We start from the raw sequence: 13,685 nt of genomic DNA, 5'->3' as shown, positions 1-13,685 counted from the left end.
TCAGTCGCAGAGCAACATTTACTGCAAACTTGCTTTGGCTTCTCACCTTTCTGATTCTTGCACCCACACCACCCTCTGATCTGACGCCCTCTACAGCGAGCAGCTGCTGATTTTTGGCCACATGGTAGCTTTGTTGCTGTCTGCCCAACGGTTCTGTTGGGGAGTTTTGAGTGAACTGCAGATACAGCGCGATGACACATATGAAGTATAAAAAGGTCAGTTACATATTGCTTTTCATTAAAAAAAAATTGTGCTGTAAATGCACCAAAGAAAACATTAAAATAAGCTAGCACTCTTTCCCAAACCTCACAAGTCACAACTGCCACCACCTCCCACCCAAACCCCCCCCCCCCCACTCTCCGAACTAATATTTTTTTTAATTATGCATTCCAGGTCATATTTAAGATGTATGTTTTGCAGACCTACACAAAGCATCATGAGTAGAGCCTTCATCTTTCAAAGCAAAATACTTAAAACTGGTCATTCACTGTAAAACAGAAATTATCCACGTACCCCTGGAGGTTCACGTTTTTTTCTCTGTAGCTCAGTTCAACATCAACTATAGTAAGAAAAGAAGGGATTCAGGCCCTTCAATGAATTCATTGAATAACATCAAAATGTACACTTCCTGAAACATCATTTAATTATCTTTTTTGACTCAAGCATCAGCTGCCTCCCAATTTCCTTTGGAAATTTGGTATTTTATGTTTCATTTAAAAAAAAAAAACAGTACTTTAGCAACCCAAGAATTTAGTTTCAAATGTCGCTTGAGGTTAATGACACTGATGAAGGCCAAAGGAATGAACAACATCTGTTTGTTCCTGTTCCCGCAAGCTTCAGGATATTGAAAACTTTAAGTTGCAAAGAAATTCAACTGTCAAACTGATTTTTTTTAAGTTTCCCGTGGGACTGTTCTCATTAAGTGTCAACCTTTTTTAAACTACTCCGTGTGTATCCATGTTTATAGCACAATTGCAAAAATATTGTTCTTATCCCATAGGAATCACCACTATATACCCTTCTATTCTCATATCCATAGAGCTGCAAAATGCTAATTAAACATTGAACACAATTACCTGCTTACAAAAGACTTTGTTTGATCTCAGGTTAGCTTACTGGTCATCTGTCACCTATTGAAGACTGCACAGCGCACATATTTCTAGTTAGCAGATGGGAAACGGTTTAGTATGAGCTGGAAGCAGATGACTTCTGACTTGCCTCAAACTCACTGCCGCACCTTAAGAGGTAGCTGAAAGTCTGTTTCCAGTCTAATTAGCTGCAGTCTATGCTGGACCTGCAAGCACTCATCTTCCAGGTGTAGCAGTGATTTAGAGCAGCTTAATGAAGTGCAACAGAAGGCAGGAAAAAAAACAGTGTTTATTTATTTTTACGCTCATTACGTCAGAGAAACACCTTTTCTGGAAAAGCAGTTGCACGTGGGAGCAATCAGAACCATTCTGAAAGCAACCCTGCCCCATTCCTTAACACAACACAAAGCTGTCACTTGCTCTCTCGGTATCAAGCAAACAAGCAAACGTTGTTACATGGTATAAAAACTACTTTTCAGATGTGTCCTGGGGTTTTGAAATAAACCTTATTTTAAGAGGCTATTAAAATGACCAGGTGTTTGGAATGTGAGGGCCTGATTAGCTCTCCAGTGCAAGATGAAACACTCTCAAGAGGTAAGACGTGAATTAATTGAGGAGTGTGTCTGCATTAAAGACACATTTATAAAGATCAGCTCAGCACAGAGTTTATTAGTAGTCTAGTAAGTACAAACATGAAATTGGTATGAAAATGTCGGGGCTGAGATGCTAAGCTAACTCTAAGGCAGAATCAAAGCTGAAGTTCACTTTTCTAAGAACTTCCTTGGTAGAAAAGAAATCATGATTTTATTCTCCTTTTCAAATCCACTTCCCACAAATAATTGCATGAATTTATTCTTTCAAATTCAGAATAATCATCTATGCATAAAAAGACACTTTGAACACTCATGTGCAATAATAAAAAAAGAATAGGATGTCTGCTCTGTCCCTTGCGTAACAAGGACCAGAATGTTCCAGGAACAGAGTGACAATAAAGCTCAGTCACCACAGACTGCAATCTCAAGTTCTGGCTCAGTCAGTCAGCAAATTTGGTTTATTATGCAGAATATGGTTTATTAGGCAGGTTATTAAAATCTCAGTTCATACACAAGCATAAAAGACTGATAGAAATGGGGTCACTCCTCTGCTGTAGTCTGTAAAAATAATTTAGTTATTGTTTTCTGCTTTTTATTTTTAATGTTCAGATTTCAATGAATGCAAGAAATAACTACTCCTCTTCATGCTTTCATATATTCAAAACCAAAAGAAACAATGATAATAATTCAATAAAACTGAAATGCTCCTTTTTAAAGAGGATACACACTGATAATATTGTGAAGTCTGCCTGTAGCCCACAAGGAGAGCGAGAGATATCTGAGCGGTCAGTCTGTTTCACACCAACAGCACTGGCAACGATCAAGACTGGAGCAAACATAAACAGGCCCCGTCTTCCAGTCCGAAGAAGTCTGTGCAGGCAGTGTGAGGCGGCTGCTCTTTAAGACCTGTCAGGAGAGTCGTGACCTTCTTTCATTCCTGAGAACACTGCTTAGCTTTTTCTATTCACTCACACAGGGGCAACGGCATGCTCAGAGTGCGACCATCTTGTGTTTACCTTAATATGCATTTATTAGTCCTCATTGAATTCTTTTTGGGTGGGAGGCTGTTACTTGACTAAAAGCAGGTCAAATAACCTGTCGAGCCAGGAGGCCATGGTCATCAAAAACCTTTGAATAATATACTCATATTTCCGTGGACAGGAGGTTACAACCTCTACTCACAGATGCTGTTTCAATAGTGTGCACTTAACGTTCAATGATGTGTTCCAGGATCTGCCAGACAGCCTTCTCATTTGAGCCAAAATGATGAGAAAAAAATACTAATAAATGGGAGAAAACCAGTTGTAAATGAAACAGTGTCTGCCACCCAACACCCCAAAACACAGATTTTCCTTTTCCCATACTGGAAGGACCCAAATGTTTTTTTGTTTCCCCAACATTATGGGTGCAATTTATTTAAATAAAATTTTGAAAAATATGTTAGACCATTCTGAAGTTCTTTCAAGCTGTTTCATCATAAGAATTAATCAACGTTATTCCTTAAGACTATTAATTCACTGAATACTGCAACTCACTGCTGTGCTCCAGCTATCTCTTAGCTTTTAAGGGTATAACAACCGGGGACATGAAGGCCTTGATGACTGATGTAAATAATCAGTCAAGGAGGTGAATAATTTATATACAGGTATGCATTCATTCATCAATTTTCTAACTGCTTTATCCAGTACAGGGTCCAGTTTGCCTGGGGCCTGTCACGCAATGGGTGCAAGGTATGACTCACCCAGTCCATTGCAGAGCACACACAAGCACACTCACTTAAACCAGTGCCAATTTTCCCAGAAGCCATGTGTCTTTGGACTGCGGGAGGAAACCATAACACCAGGAAAAAACCCACACAAGCACGGGGAGAACATGCACACTCCACACGGATAGCACCCTAGGATCCCAGCAATGCTTACCACTGCCCCGCCCTTGTTTATACTGTATGTGCATTTAACAAATTCACAGGACACATCATAGTCCTGCTGGGTGGGTCTTTTGGAGCTGTGAGCCTGTGAGTTTTGGTATAACTTTTAGAAAATGAAACTTATACCAAAAATAAGAAACACAGCTGTACTGTCAGATTCTCCCCTCGTGTTAAACCTGCAGATTCTAATGACAATGTAAGAAAGCAGTGAAAAAAAGTGCCCTGCGGTTTCCCCAAGAAGCAGGCTGTGTGGGGGCCAGTGCACTGAAGTACGCCCAGGTTACTATAATCTTAGGACTGAAGTGGTTACAAAAATCAAACCACACTGTGGAAACTTAACTTCAGATTTCACAGAGGTTAGGGAGAGGTAGGGGGTCAGGAGGTTACATACAGACAGAATCTTAACCGTAAGATTACACCTCAAAAATTAAAGGGAGGGAGGGGGAGTGATTTCGCTAGCTATCCTCTTTAATACCTCACCATTTCAGAGCAGGCTTAGTAAACACAGGAAGCAAGCAGCATTCAGTGCTGCTGCTGAGAATAAGAAAAAAAAAACCCATCTGGCTAGGTTTATTTTTGCATCATAGGTATATTACACCCACAGCAGCGGCACTGCTTTTACCGAACCCGTTGAGAAATTGTTCCGCTCAGAGACGGATTCGAACATGTCTTTGTGTGGGCTTGGGGTTTTGTTTGCGAACCACATGAGGTTCATGAACTTGGCATCTTTAAAAATGTAGGATGTCAATAGATTTCCTTGTAAAGAGCTTCGTGAACAAAACCAGGAAGGGTTTGCAAACATATAAAGAGAGAAGCTGAATACAATAGCTGCCTAGCAGCTAATGCGATGGGGCTGTTTGTTTTTTAGTATCCTGGGGAAGTGAAAAAAAGGGCCTGTCAACAGATTCCTGGGTTTTCTTTAAAGAGCAGCATCAGATGATAATCTCATGTTTACTGCTGCTTTTTTTGTAGGATGCTCCCTCACCACAGCAAACCAAATTCTCCTGCTTGAACAGCCATCTGGCCAGTGGTGACACTGAGTGTGTGATAGTGGCCTTGTATGAATTCTTGCTCATTACACCTGGCAGATGTTGAATTGTGCCCTTAAATACAGGGCATGTTTTCAGTACACGATAGAGTACATTAGTTATCTTTAATTAAATATGAGCCACTAACACAGTGAACCATTTTGTCACCTCAGCGAGAGAGGGAGAAGCGTGAAAAACAGGTAAATATTTACACTTTCTTCCACACTCCAAGAACACCTGAATTAATCACAGCTGATGTTTTTTGGAGGCAGATCTGAGGTAAGTGCTGAGGGCTGTCCATTTGATTGAAGAGGCAGAACAGATACTCACTGGGAACAGCCCTTCCAGTGCTTCTGTGTTTAGAAGTACTGTATGTCAGTGAGTGACCATGCTCTATGTGGAGTAAGAGACAAAGAGGACTGACCACCGCTCACTGACAGCTAGAGGGCAGCCATGCCTGAAAACTCTGCCTCAGCTGGGGGAATAGGAGAGCAAGGGTCAGGCTGTTTTTAAAAAGCTGTGGAAATCCAGCAAAACCACCTCAAATCCAGGCCCCTTAAAATCTCAAGCTAGTTCCTCTGATGCTTTGCAACATTTTTTTTGTCCTTTAAAACTGCAATGTGTCTTTATCTCCTGCGCTGCACGGTAATTTGCAGTACATAAATAATCTCACAAGACAGGCCATTCCATCCTCGAGACATCAGGGCGCCTTCAGTGCACTGTGAGGTATGATGCCTTCAACCACGAGCCAGCACAACCTCGGACTAGCCAAAACCTTTAAAAAATCCATTACGTTCGGAAGATGGTTAAATATACTGCAGGGCTGGAAATAAGTTCAAAATGCAGGGAATTTGCACTTTGCATCTTTGGAAATGTCTGGTAATAATCCTACATACAGTCCTTGTGGAGTTAAGTATTAAGGACATGATATTGAGAAAAAAATCAATTGAAAATCAAAATAGTCAGATTGCCTATATGTTAAAACGATGGGGATTTTGTTTTAATGCATATGTGTTTGACTGATGTGTTTATCCAAAGAGACTTACACCCATTTGTACAGCTACTGTAGGTATTTTACTGGAGCAATTCGGGTGAAGTCCTGTGCTCAAGGGTACATCAGCCGTGTGTCACCTGGAGTTGCAGATAGGAGTAGACTCCCATTTAACTCCTCATTCTCACCAGCAAATTGTCCTTTTGGAAAAGCTCACTACAGTCCCCAAAACCCCGGGCTGCTTCACGCAAAGCAGGGACTGAGATTATACCGCGTAACGTGATAAACTTTCCCTGGCTTTTAGACTACAGAACACTCACATCTCCCAACACCCACCCACCCCTCCACGTTGTGAGCGCAAGTCTACCTCCTTGAGCTGGAGCTTGCGCTACAAGCAGTGAAGCACACATGCAGCCATTCATTATTCTTTATCTGCTGCAGAAGTAACCTATACCTCCGACACAGGATTTCCTGCTCACTGCATTACAGTGACAGCAGTCATTACTCCACACAAAACTCTCGTGTTTTTAACTCCTTCAAGATGCCCTCAAGTCCTCGCCTAACCTGAGCAGAAAGTGAACAAAACGAAAGCCCATAATTCCAAATGTGCGTGAGATGGAACGACAGACGTGGTTGTAGCATTGAAAAAGCTGGCCAATATATGCACTGAAATTTAATAAGGCATATTATCTTGTTTATAATTAAAGAGAATGCTAAAAGGGCAGGGCCGTTTTTTTTCTGACATTACTGAGAGCCCCGCTACTGCGCAATGCAAGTCATGAGCGGGGATTAAAAGCAGAAAAGAATCTGTTGCTCTCCTCCTCATTAGGACACGAGCTTGTTATTTGTCTCTTAAGGGTCTCTCTCCACTGCTCCTTCCCTGGTCTGGGGGCTCTGTTTCCGGACTGCAGACCACTCCAGCCTGTCCAATAAGGAGTCTGACACAGAGCAGATACTGACTCGCGGCCTCCGGTTTGATGGATGGGGGCCTGCTGAGACAGTCCAGCCCCTGCCTATCGCACAAGAGACAGAGGGGGGGGTCACCAATAATGCTGATTTCTAAGCAATTCTGCCTGACAGCTTTTGTCTGTTACAAAGATTACTGTGGAAGAAAAAAAAAAAGCCCCATTAATCATATTTTATTAACTTCAGCAGTCTCTGCTGGAGTGAGGACGAGGTGGAGAAAGAGGCCCTAGGTGGAGAAGCTCCACCTCTCCAATAATTCTCACCCCCTACCAGTAGTATCAATAAACCCAGGGCTACTGGCTGAATGTGGGCCTTCTGCACTGCGGAAGAACTCCACACAAGGAGCCCCACAGCTGACAAGTAGTTTGAAAGGCTCATCTTCATGTGTCTGGATGTATGTGATCATTCTTTGAGCACAGAAGGCAGGCACACAAAGCTTTTCTCAATTATTTTATAAATGTACAAAGAATGGTCTTGTAAAGCTCAGACAGCAGCTTGTGCAGGTTTGAGGGAGGTGATAAATGTGGTTTGTTCCATCCGCCCCTTGCAAGAGTTATTTCTGAAGTGTTACTGCTTTTACTTCAATTTCAAAGGAAAACGAAGAAGTATAGTCTTGGACTATGTAACTGTCCTAATATGCCAAAACTACCAAAATCTGTCGTTTGACTCATAACACTGCTTTCGTTTAGCTCAGCAAACACTTGTTCCTTTACAGTATTATTTACTGCATCAGTGATTTATTTCAATGCAGAATTCACCTGACCAATAACAAATATATACAGTAATAGCACCATGCAAATCTTTATAATGCAATGAGGTTATGTTTTTTTAAATTATTATATAAAAGAATAAATAAGAAATGGAACATTTTCTCATTGTTAGGAAAGAAAAAGGATGGATCAGTAAATACACTAAATTCAAATGCTTAACTCATATTTAAGAACAACATTTGTGTGCTCTTAGAGGGAACACTGTATTCCTACTCCATTATTTGGTATGGTGTATTTATTTAAGATTTAACATACAGTACAAATCAAAAATTGCTAAAAAGGATAGTAGTTTAATAGCAGTTCAGGAGTACCTGCTTTTTGGTTGGTTTGCACCTAGACTGTTCACACTTTCACAGGACTAAGTTTCAACTGTAATTTCACATGCAAAAAACATAATAACACCAAAGTGATCCTGTGTATACATTATGCAGGTAAAACTAAAAATAACGCATAAAGACACACACATACACTCTCAGTGCCAGTGAAGTGTTAAGAGGTTTTTAAAAGTACTTTGCAAGTTTAGCTTTTTTGTATTACTGTTTAAATACAGTAACCCACAATACAGTATGTAGTTGTATGTTAAGTATGTGCTCTGATACTGCATTTATTTTCTCTTACTTTTTCAACAGGTGTAGTGGAGTCTAAAGCACTAATGTAAAATGACCTGCAATTTGATCTGGAATATCACAAAGCTGCCCTTTCACAGTTTAACACTATGGTACAAAAAACGTTTTGAAAAAGTCTGTACCATGATGTCTACAGGAGTTTTAACTGTTTATGAAGTGTTTTACTGCAATAAGGTGGACAGCGTCTGGATTTTTGGAAACTTAGGTAATGAAGCCTTCTTAAAGGAATGAAAGCATTAATATATTCCATGATGGCTGTCATAACTGTATTTAGGTACCGACACCTACAAGAAGCCCTCTTAAGTAAGACAGCATGTGTATTTATGGTCCGTTTCCTCTCTCCCAGTGATTAAAAAGCAGGAATATGGCACAGGTGTGCTGTTATGGACATTAATGTACAATTATACTTGTTTTAAAATATATATGTAAGAACACCAAATCTTTGAGGAGTAATAAAAGTTTATTGAGGAAAATGTCTATATCTCACCTAGATGTTTTGAGTATGTATTAAAATTGTGGTCTGTTTTCCTTCGTAGTCATTCATGATTTCAGTCCCCCCCCCCACAACACACACACACACACTTTTTTTAGAACAGGATCTGAATAATTAAAAAGCAGCCAGATCTGGAGCTCATAAAAACCACATCTGGCCTGTTGTGCGTTCTGTCGTGGAGTTGGAGAGTGGGTAATTGCTGGGGCTGTAAAACCTGTCTCTGCTATCCATATTGTCACTGCGCTGTAGCCCATAGCCCAGAACCCAGAGGGAGAGTGAGAGAAAACCTTCTCGAGCAAGCAAGCGCGCACACAGGAAAGTGCACACTTTCCCGACAGCCTCACGCGCGCACCCATCGTTAAACCCAGACTGGAAGAAATTTGCATCGGTTGGAGAAAATGCTATAAACAGGGTGGGCGGCACTGATTTGAAATCAAGTTGTTATGAATGAGAACAAACACCAGCTAATTTCTTGCTGAAAAGTAGAAAGAGAGTAAAACACATTATTTCAGCCACATTGCAGCATTACAAGCCTTGTTCTTGTGTGTGACACACTTGAAGATGGCTCCAGAGTCAAAACATTTGTGTATTTTACTTGTTATTTCTACATTTAAGTACATAAATAAAGGTCTGCTTGTTCCTCTGCAGATCTGACACAGCTCCCTGTTCTGTCTTCTTCTGTTTGTATTTTATTAATTGAAAAAGATATTTCCAGTATCTATTTCTCACCATTCCTCGAGCCTAGGCTCATGAAGAACTACTGGGAAACACAAAAATGTATTAGCAAAATATTGGCTCAATAAATCACTTTTGTTTGGAGACTTCCTCTTAAGACCAAGGTGGAGCCTTTGAATTCCTTTTGAGCTAGCGTTTGTGCCTACTGACAACAAACAGGCTGTTTGTTAAAAAAGGAACCAAAAGTAATGTACTGTAGAAATAGCATACAATAACGTGACTTATTAATCACCTAGTAAGGAATCATTAAAATATTCAAAACCTTTATGTACAATTTAGGCGAGCAGTCAAAGACAACAATGCAGAGCATGTGTAAAGGAGAAAAGCCCATTTCCGACAATGAATCCCACATTTTTTAGGAATCACTGAAGACTGACATGCCAGACAATGCGACAACGCATGAATCTTTCAGTTCTTTAAAAAAAATGATTTAAGTTTACAGGAAAAAAAAAGTGTTGTACAATGAGGGAAGAAAAAACAAGGCACATACATTCAAGGACAGCTAAGCTGGAAAATTATATATACAGTATGTATTTCTTGTACAAAACAAAAGGTTTCAAAAGCCAAAAAAACAAAATGCCCTGAAAAATAATAATAATAAAGTTTCCTGTCCAGAGCAGTTTCCTCAGCTTTCTGCAGACGGCTGGCACATTTTTGCTGAAATGTTTGACACTGTTGGGCCCCATTAGTGAGGCAGACAGATCCAATCTGCAGAATAGCAGCCTATTATGAGAAGGATTAAATGGAAATACAAGCTTGATGGGGATGGAGGCAGAGAGAGATGAGGGCGCTGGGGCCATGCTTTTAATTTAACTCTTTCATCCCCATCTTTACTTTCATAAGAGAAAGCGGCAAGAGGCAACACTGACCAAAGATCTAGAGAGTCTTCTTTGTTTGGCTCAGCAGGTCCTATCGTATTTATCAATCACTTTTAATCAGCATTACTATTGTAACATATCATTTCAAAGTTTTACAGTAAGGCACAAGGACAAATTTCAACAAGCTTCAGAGTAGGATATCCAAAACTACTTTACCCTGGAATATGGAAGTGCTTGATTTATGAAGACCCTCAATAAACCTGACAGTATTTCCTTTATTTAATTATATTATAAAAATGAATGGATCATCAGGTTCTGTATTGTTAAGGATGAAAATAAGTGCACTGAATTCATCTTTGCTGCCTCTTCCTTTGACATGAAATGATTAGTGTTAGAGAAGATAAGTTCCACTGAAACTCGCTGCACTTTCAGTATTGCTAACGAAGCATCACTGACACCTCTCCTCCCCAAAGATGGGACTGGATTTCTCTGGGTGAATCATGCACATGTTTGTAGTATGACCAGATTTAGCTGGGGGAATTCCTCCTGCTGCCTTAGAAAAAGTTATTTTTCAGCCTGCGCCTCAATAATGAAACAATCAAGCATGATTTATAGCCAGTTGTAAACGTGACTGAGGTATGGGCTGTTGTGCTATATGTTTCTGGTTTACTAGCAGTCTTTGGAAGTAGGGTTTATTGCTTCAGTTTATGATATGTATTTAGGGCAATTAGAGAGGAGATATATTGGCTCATTATAGGAAAGCAGGTGCCGTATAAACCTATATATTTAGTATATTCAAGGTAGCCCCCTAAACACTCTGAAACTGTAGATTGCATACTTTCCTCTGAAAGCTGCAAATGACTTAATCTAGCCTATGTGGAGGAATGTACTGAAGTTTGTAGGAATGAAATATTGTAGTGTAAGGGGTAGGTTGTTTCGCCTGACATACTCCTGCAACATATGCCATTAGTTTTTTCTTTATGGTGTCAAAACACCAGAAATGTTTGAGGCATTTTACTACATTACTATAGACAGAGATATTGTTTTCCAAAATAACATTAGCAACTCATTATCAGTGATACAAGAACTTCACATCAACAATGTCCTCCAAACCATTCAGGCTGCTCAGAAGTTTATGTTTCGTGACTGTAAACACTACAGGTACAGTATTTATTGTCCATTATTGTCCTATTCTAGACTACAGCTGGACCAGCCAGTTCCTGTTTAATTAAGGTGATCTGTGGCAACATACTGTACCACGCCTCTGTATGAAATGTAAAAAGACAGAACAGATATCCCAGATTAAAAATGTAACTTCTCTAGCAACTGAAAAAGTATAGGTATTTGAAAATGTGGTTTAAGGCAATACAGCTCAAAAACACACTTTCCTCAGTGTCATGCTCCCCTAAGCAGGACCTGATCGCTGTCCTGTCAATTAAAAATATTAACATTTTATAAATGATATGTCTTTAAACAAACCCAGTGGTTTGGTCCTTTTTTTTTCCTTTCATGATTTGATTGTCGGCTTTAAAAAAAACATTTTGCAAAACTAAGAAACTGTTTGATGTGTGTAGTGCAAATTACCTAAGCTCATGCAAAAGGTCTTCGTCAGAAAGTGTTAAATTGTGCTAAACCACTGCCAAATGTTTCCAGAGTAACAAGACTGGGCTTCATTGTTTAAAAAAAAGTGTTAAAAATGTTTTACGCATCGGGTTGAGTAGAAATGATTTCTGCTTAGCAACTCAGAAGTGTAATGCTTTACAAATCAGTTTGTTTCATTTTGTTACTTATTTCCTTTCTAATCTGCATTCATTTTTGAATGCTTGTACATCTCTGAAAAACTGTTGCAGGAAATATTGGTAAAATAGCAGGTGGACAAGCTTGTCTGATCAAATCTCGTACTGTACTATATGTGAACCCACAAGTTGAATGAATCAAATGCAATTTTAATTACCAGCTAACAACTCAGTTCATCACTGAATCAACAATATGTCTGCTCAATACAGAACCAAAATTGTATTGAAACAGTAAGAAACAATTATCCTGGTAAACCACAGATGTCAAAAATGAAACAAAAAATGGACACATTTTCACTGGTGAAAGACCCTGAATTCTTTGTATACAGCACCTGGACCCTATCAGTTGTACAAATATATAACTTGTATCTAGATTCATCCTTGCTTGTTGTATCTGCCCAATTAGATGCCCAGGAGCAACTTTGACAAAACAATTTTGAAGAGGAAATATCGGAGCAGCTGGAGTTCCTTCTCTGATGGCACTCTTAAGATACCTGGACCTGAAGGAAAGAGCAACTAATATAGAGACTGATCTCTGGCTCTTTTGCTGATCTCTATCCTCATCCAGGACTATTCCTGTGTCTATTGGTTTTTAACCACAGGCTAATATATTTCAATTTTCTATTTGAGGCCTATATTTAAACTTGCTTTACTTAAAAAGCTATTTTTTTTTAGAATTTCTTATGCTTGTATGAACTGCTAATTAGTGAGCTTCAGTACAGCCCTCCTTCAGATGTGATAGTTGAAATATAATTCATTGGGATAAAGCAGAAGGGTGTGGGAGTTGTCTGATACAGTGTCATTCCTACCTGTACCTGTTTATCATCAATTAACCACCTACTTAAAATCGGAAATAAAAGAGTAAATTCTTAATTAGCACATTGTGGAAAGTATGCATACATTTCTACATGTCTGTGTGCAGAAGTTGTTGGAAAACATGCACTTTAACTACAATAGGACATTCTTGAAAATAAGGACTGAGGACATCTGAATTAGGAGGGAGATCGGGTCCAGATAGCAATTAGCACTGGTGATTAAGGGCCTAGACAGAACACAAACTGGCAGACACAGGGGTGCTGCCACACCAGAATGGAGAGCCACAGACTACTGAGATCCCTCAGTGATCAAGAGAAGGGAGATCTTTTTTAGGATTTGTTCCCATGTTCACTGACCAGAACGCAGTGGAGGAGAATAACAGGAGCTAGAATTCCCATGCAGTGGGTGGTTCTCAGGTTTCACAGCAGTGTGACGTGACTGAGCAACACAAGCCAAAGCCTTTCTATTAGAAACATAGCATTATCTGAAGCGCAGAAAAGCCTGTTAAAGTAAGGCAGTAATGGAGATAGAAAATACATTTATTTGGATAGAGCTTTAAAAAAACATTCATTGTTACTCTGAAAGCGAGCATTTTGCCTTCCAATGCGATATCCTATCTGAATTCTGATGGAGGGAATAATCCATTTCTACGTTCATGTGTCATCCTCTTCAGCTGCACTGTGTTAGCTGAGGCTGGAGGGCCTGTACAGTCATTTTAGGTACCACTTTCTCAGCAGGAAACCATAAATTAGATCAAGACAATCTGAAACACCTTCTTGTAATACAACTTCAAGAGTTTATTTATTGAAATACCAAACAGAATTCTTAAAAAGCTGAAAAACAGCAGAAAGGCTATAGATTTATTTGATGGTACACATTGAGTGTAAAAGAAATCTATCTCTAGTGTAAACTAAGGGCCTTAAATGCTGAATTAAGATGTAAATTAAAATCTCTTTGGACAGGAATCAAGTGCTTTAAATCACTCCAAGAAGCACATCCTTGCCAGGCCTAATAGCAAATAAAACCAGTACTAGGAAG

The 13,685-nt window shown here is 39.5% G+C and overlaps 1 protein-coding gene across 10 annotated transcripts in view; it reads right to left on the bottom strand.

Moving 5' to 3' along the window:
• Positions 1–13,685, bottom strand: part of prdm16 (PR domain containing 16) — a 222,748-nt gene that overhangs the window by 40,527 nt on the left and 168,536 nt on the right. The window contains exon 1 of one of the 10 annotated variants that reach the window (XM_069183657.1): positions 47–129. The exons of the other annotated variants lie outside the window; for them this stretch is intronic. The gene's annotated coding sequence lies outside the window, so the exon portion shown is untranslated. Of the gene's footprint in view, positions 1–46; positions 130–13,685 lie in introns of those variants that run through there. 10 annotated transcript variants of the gene reach the window in all.

Source organism: Lepisosteus oculatus, chromosome 25 (assembly GCF_040954835.1).
Source record: "Lepisosteus oculatus isolate fLepOcu1 chromosome 25, fLepOcu1.hap2, whole genome shotgun sequence".
Lineage (NCBI taxonomy): Eukaryota > Metazoa > Chordata > Actinopteri > Semionotiformes > Lepisosteidae > Lepisosteus > Lepisosteus oculatus.
Note: the sequence above shows the minus strand (reverse complement) of the source record. Positions and strands in the feature narration are given on the sequence as shown.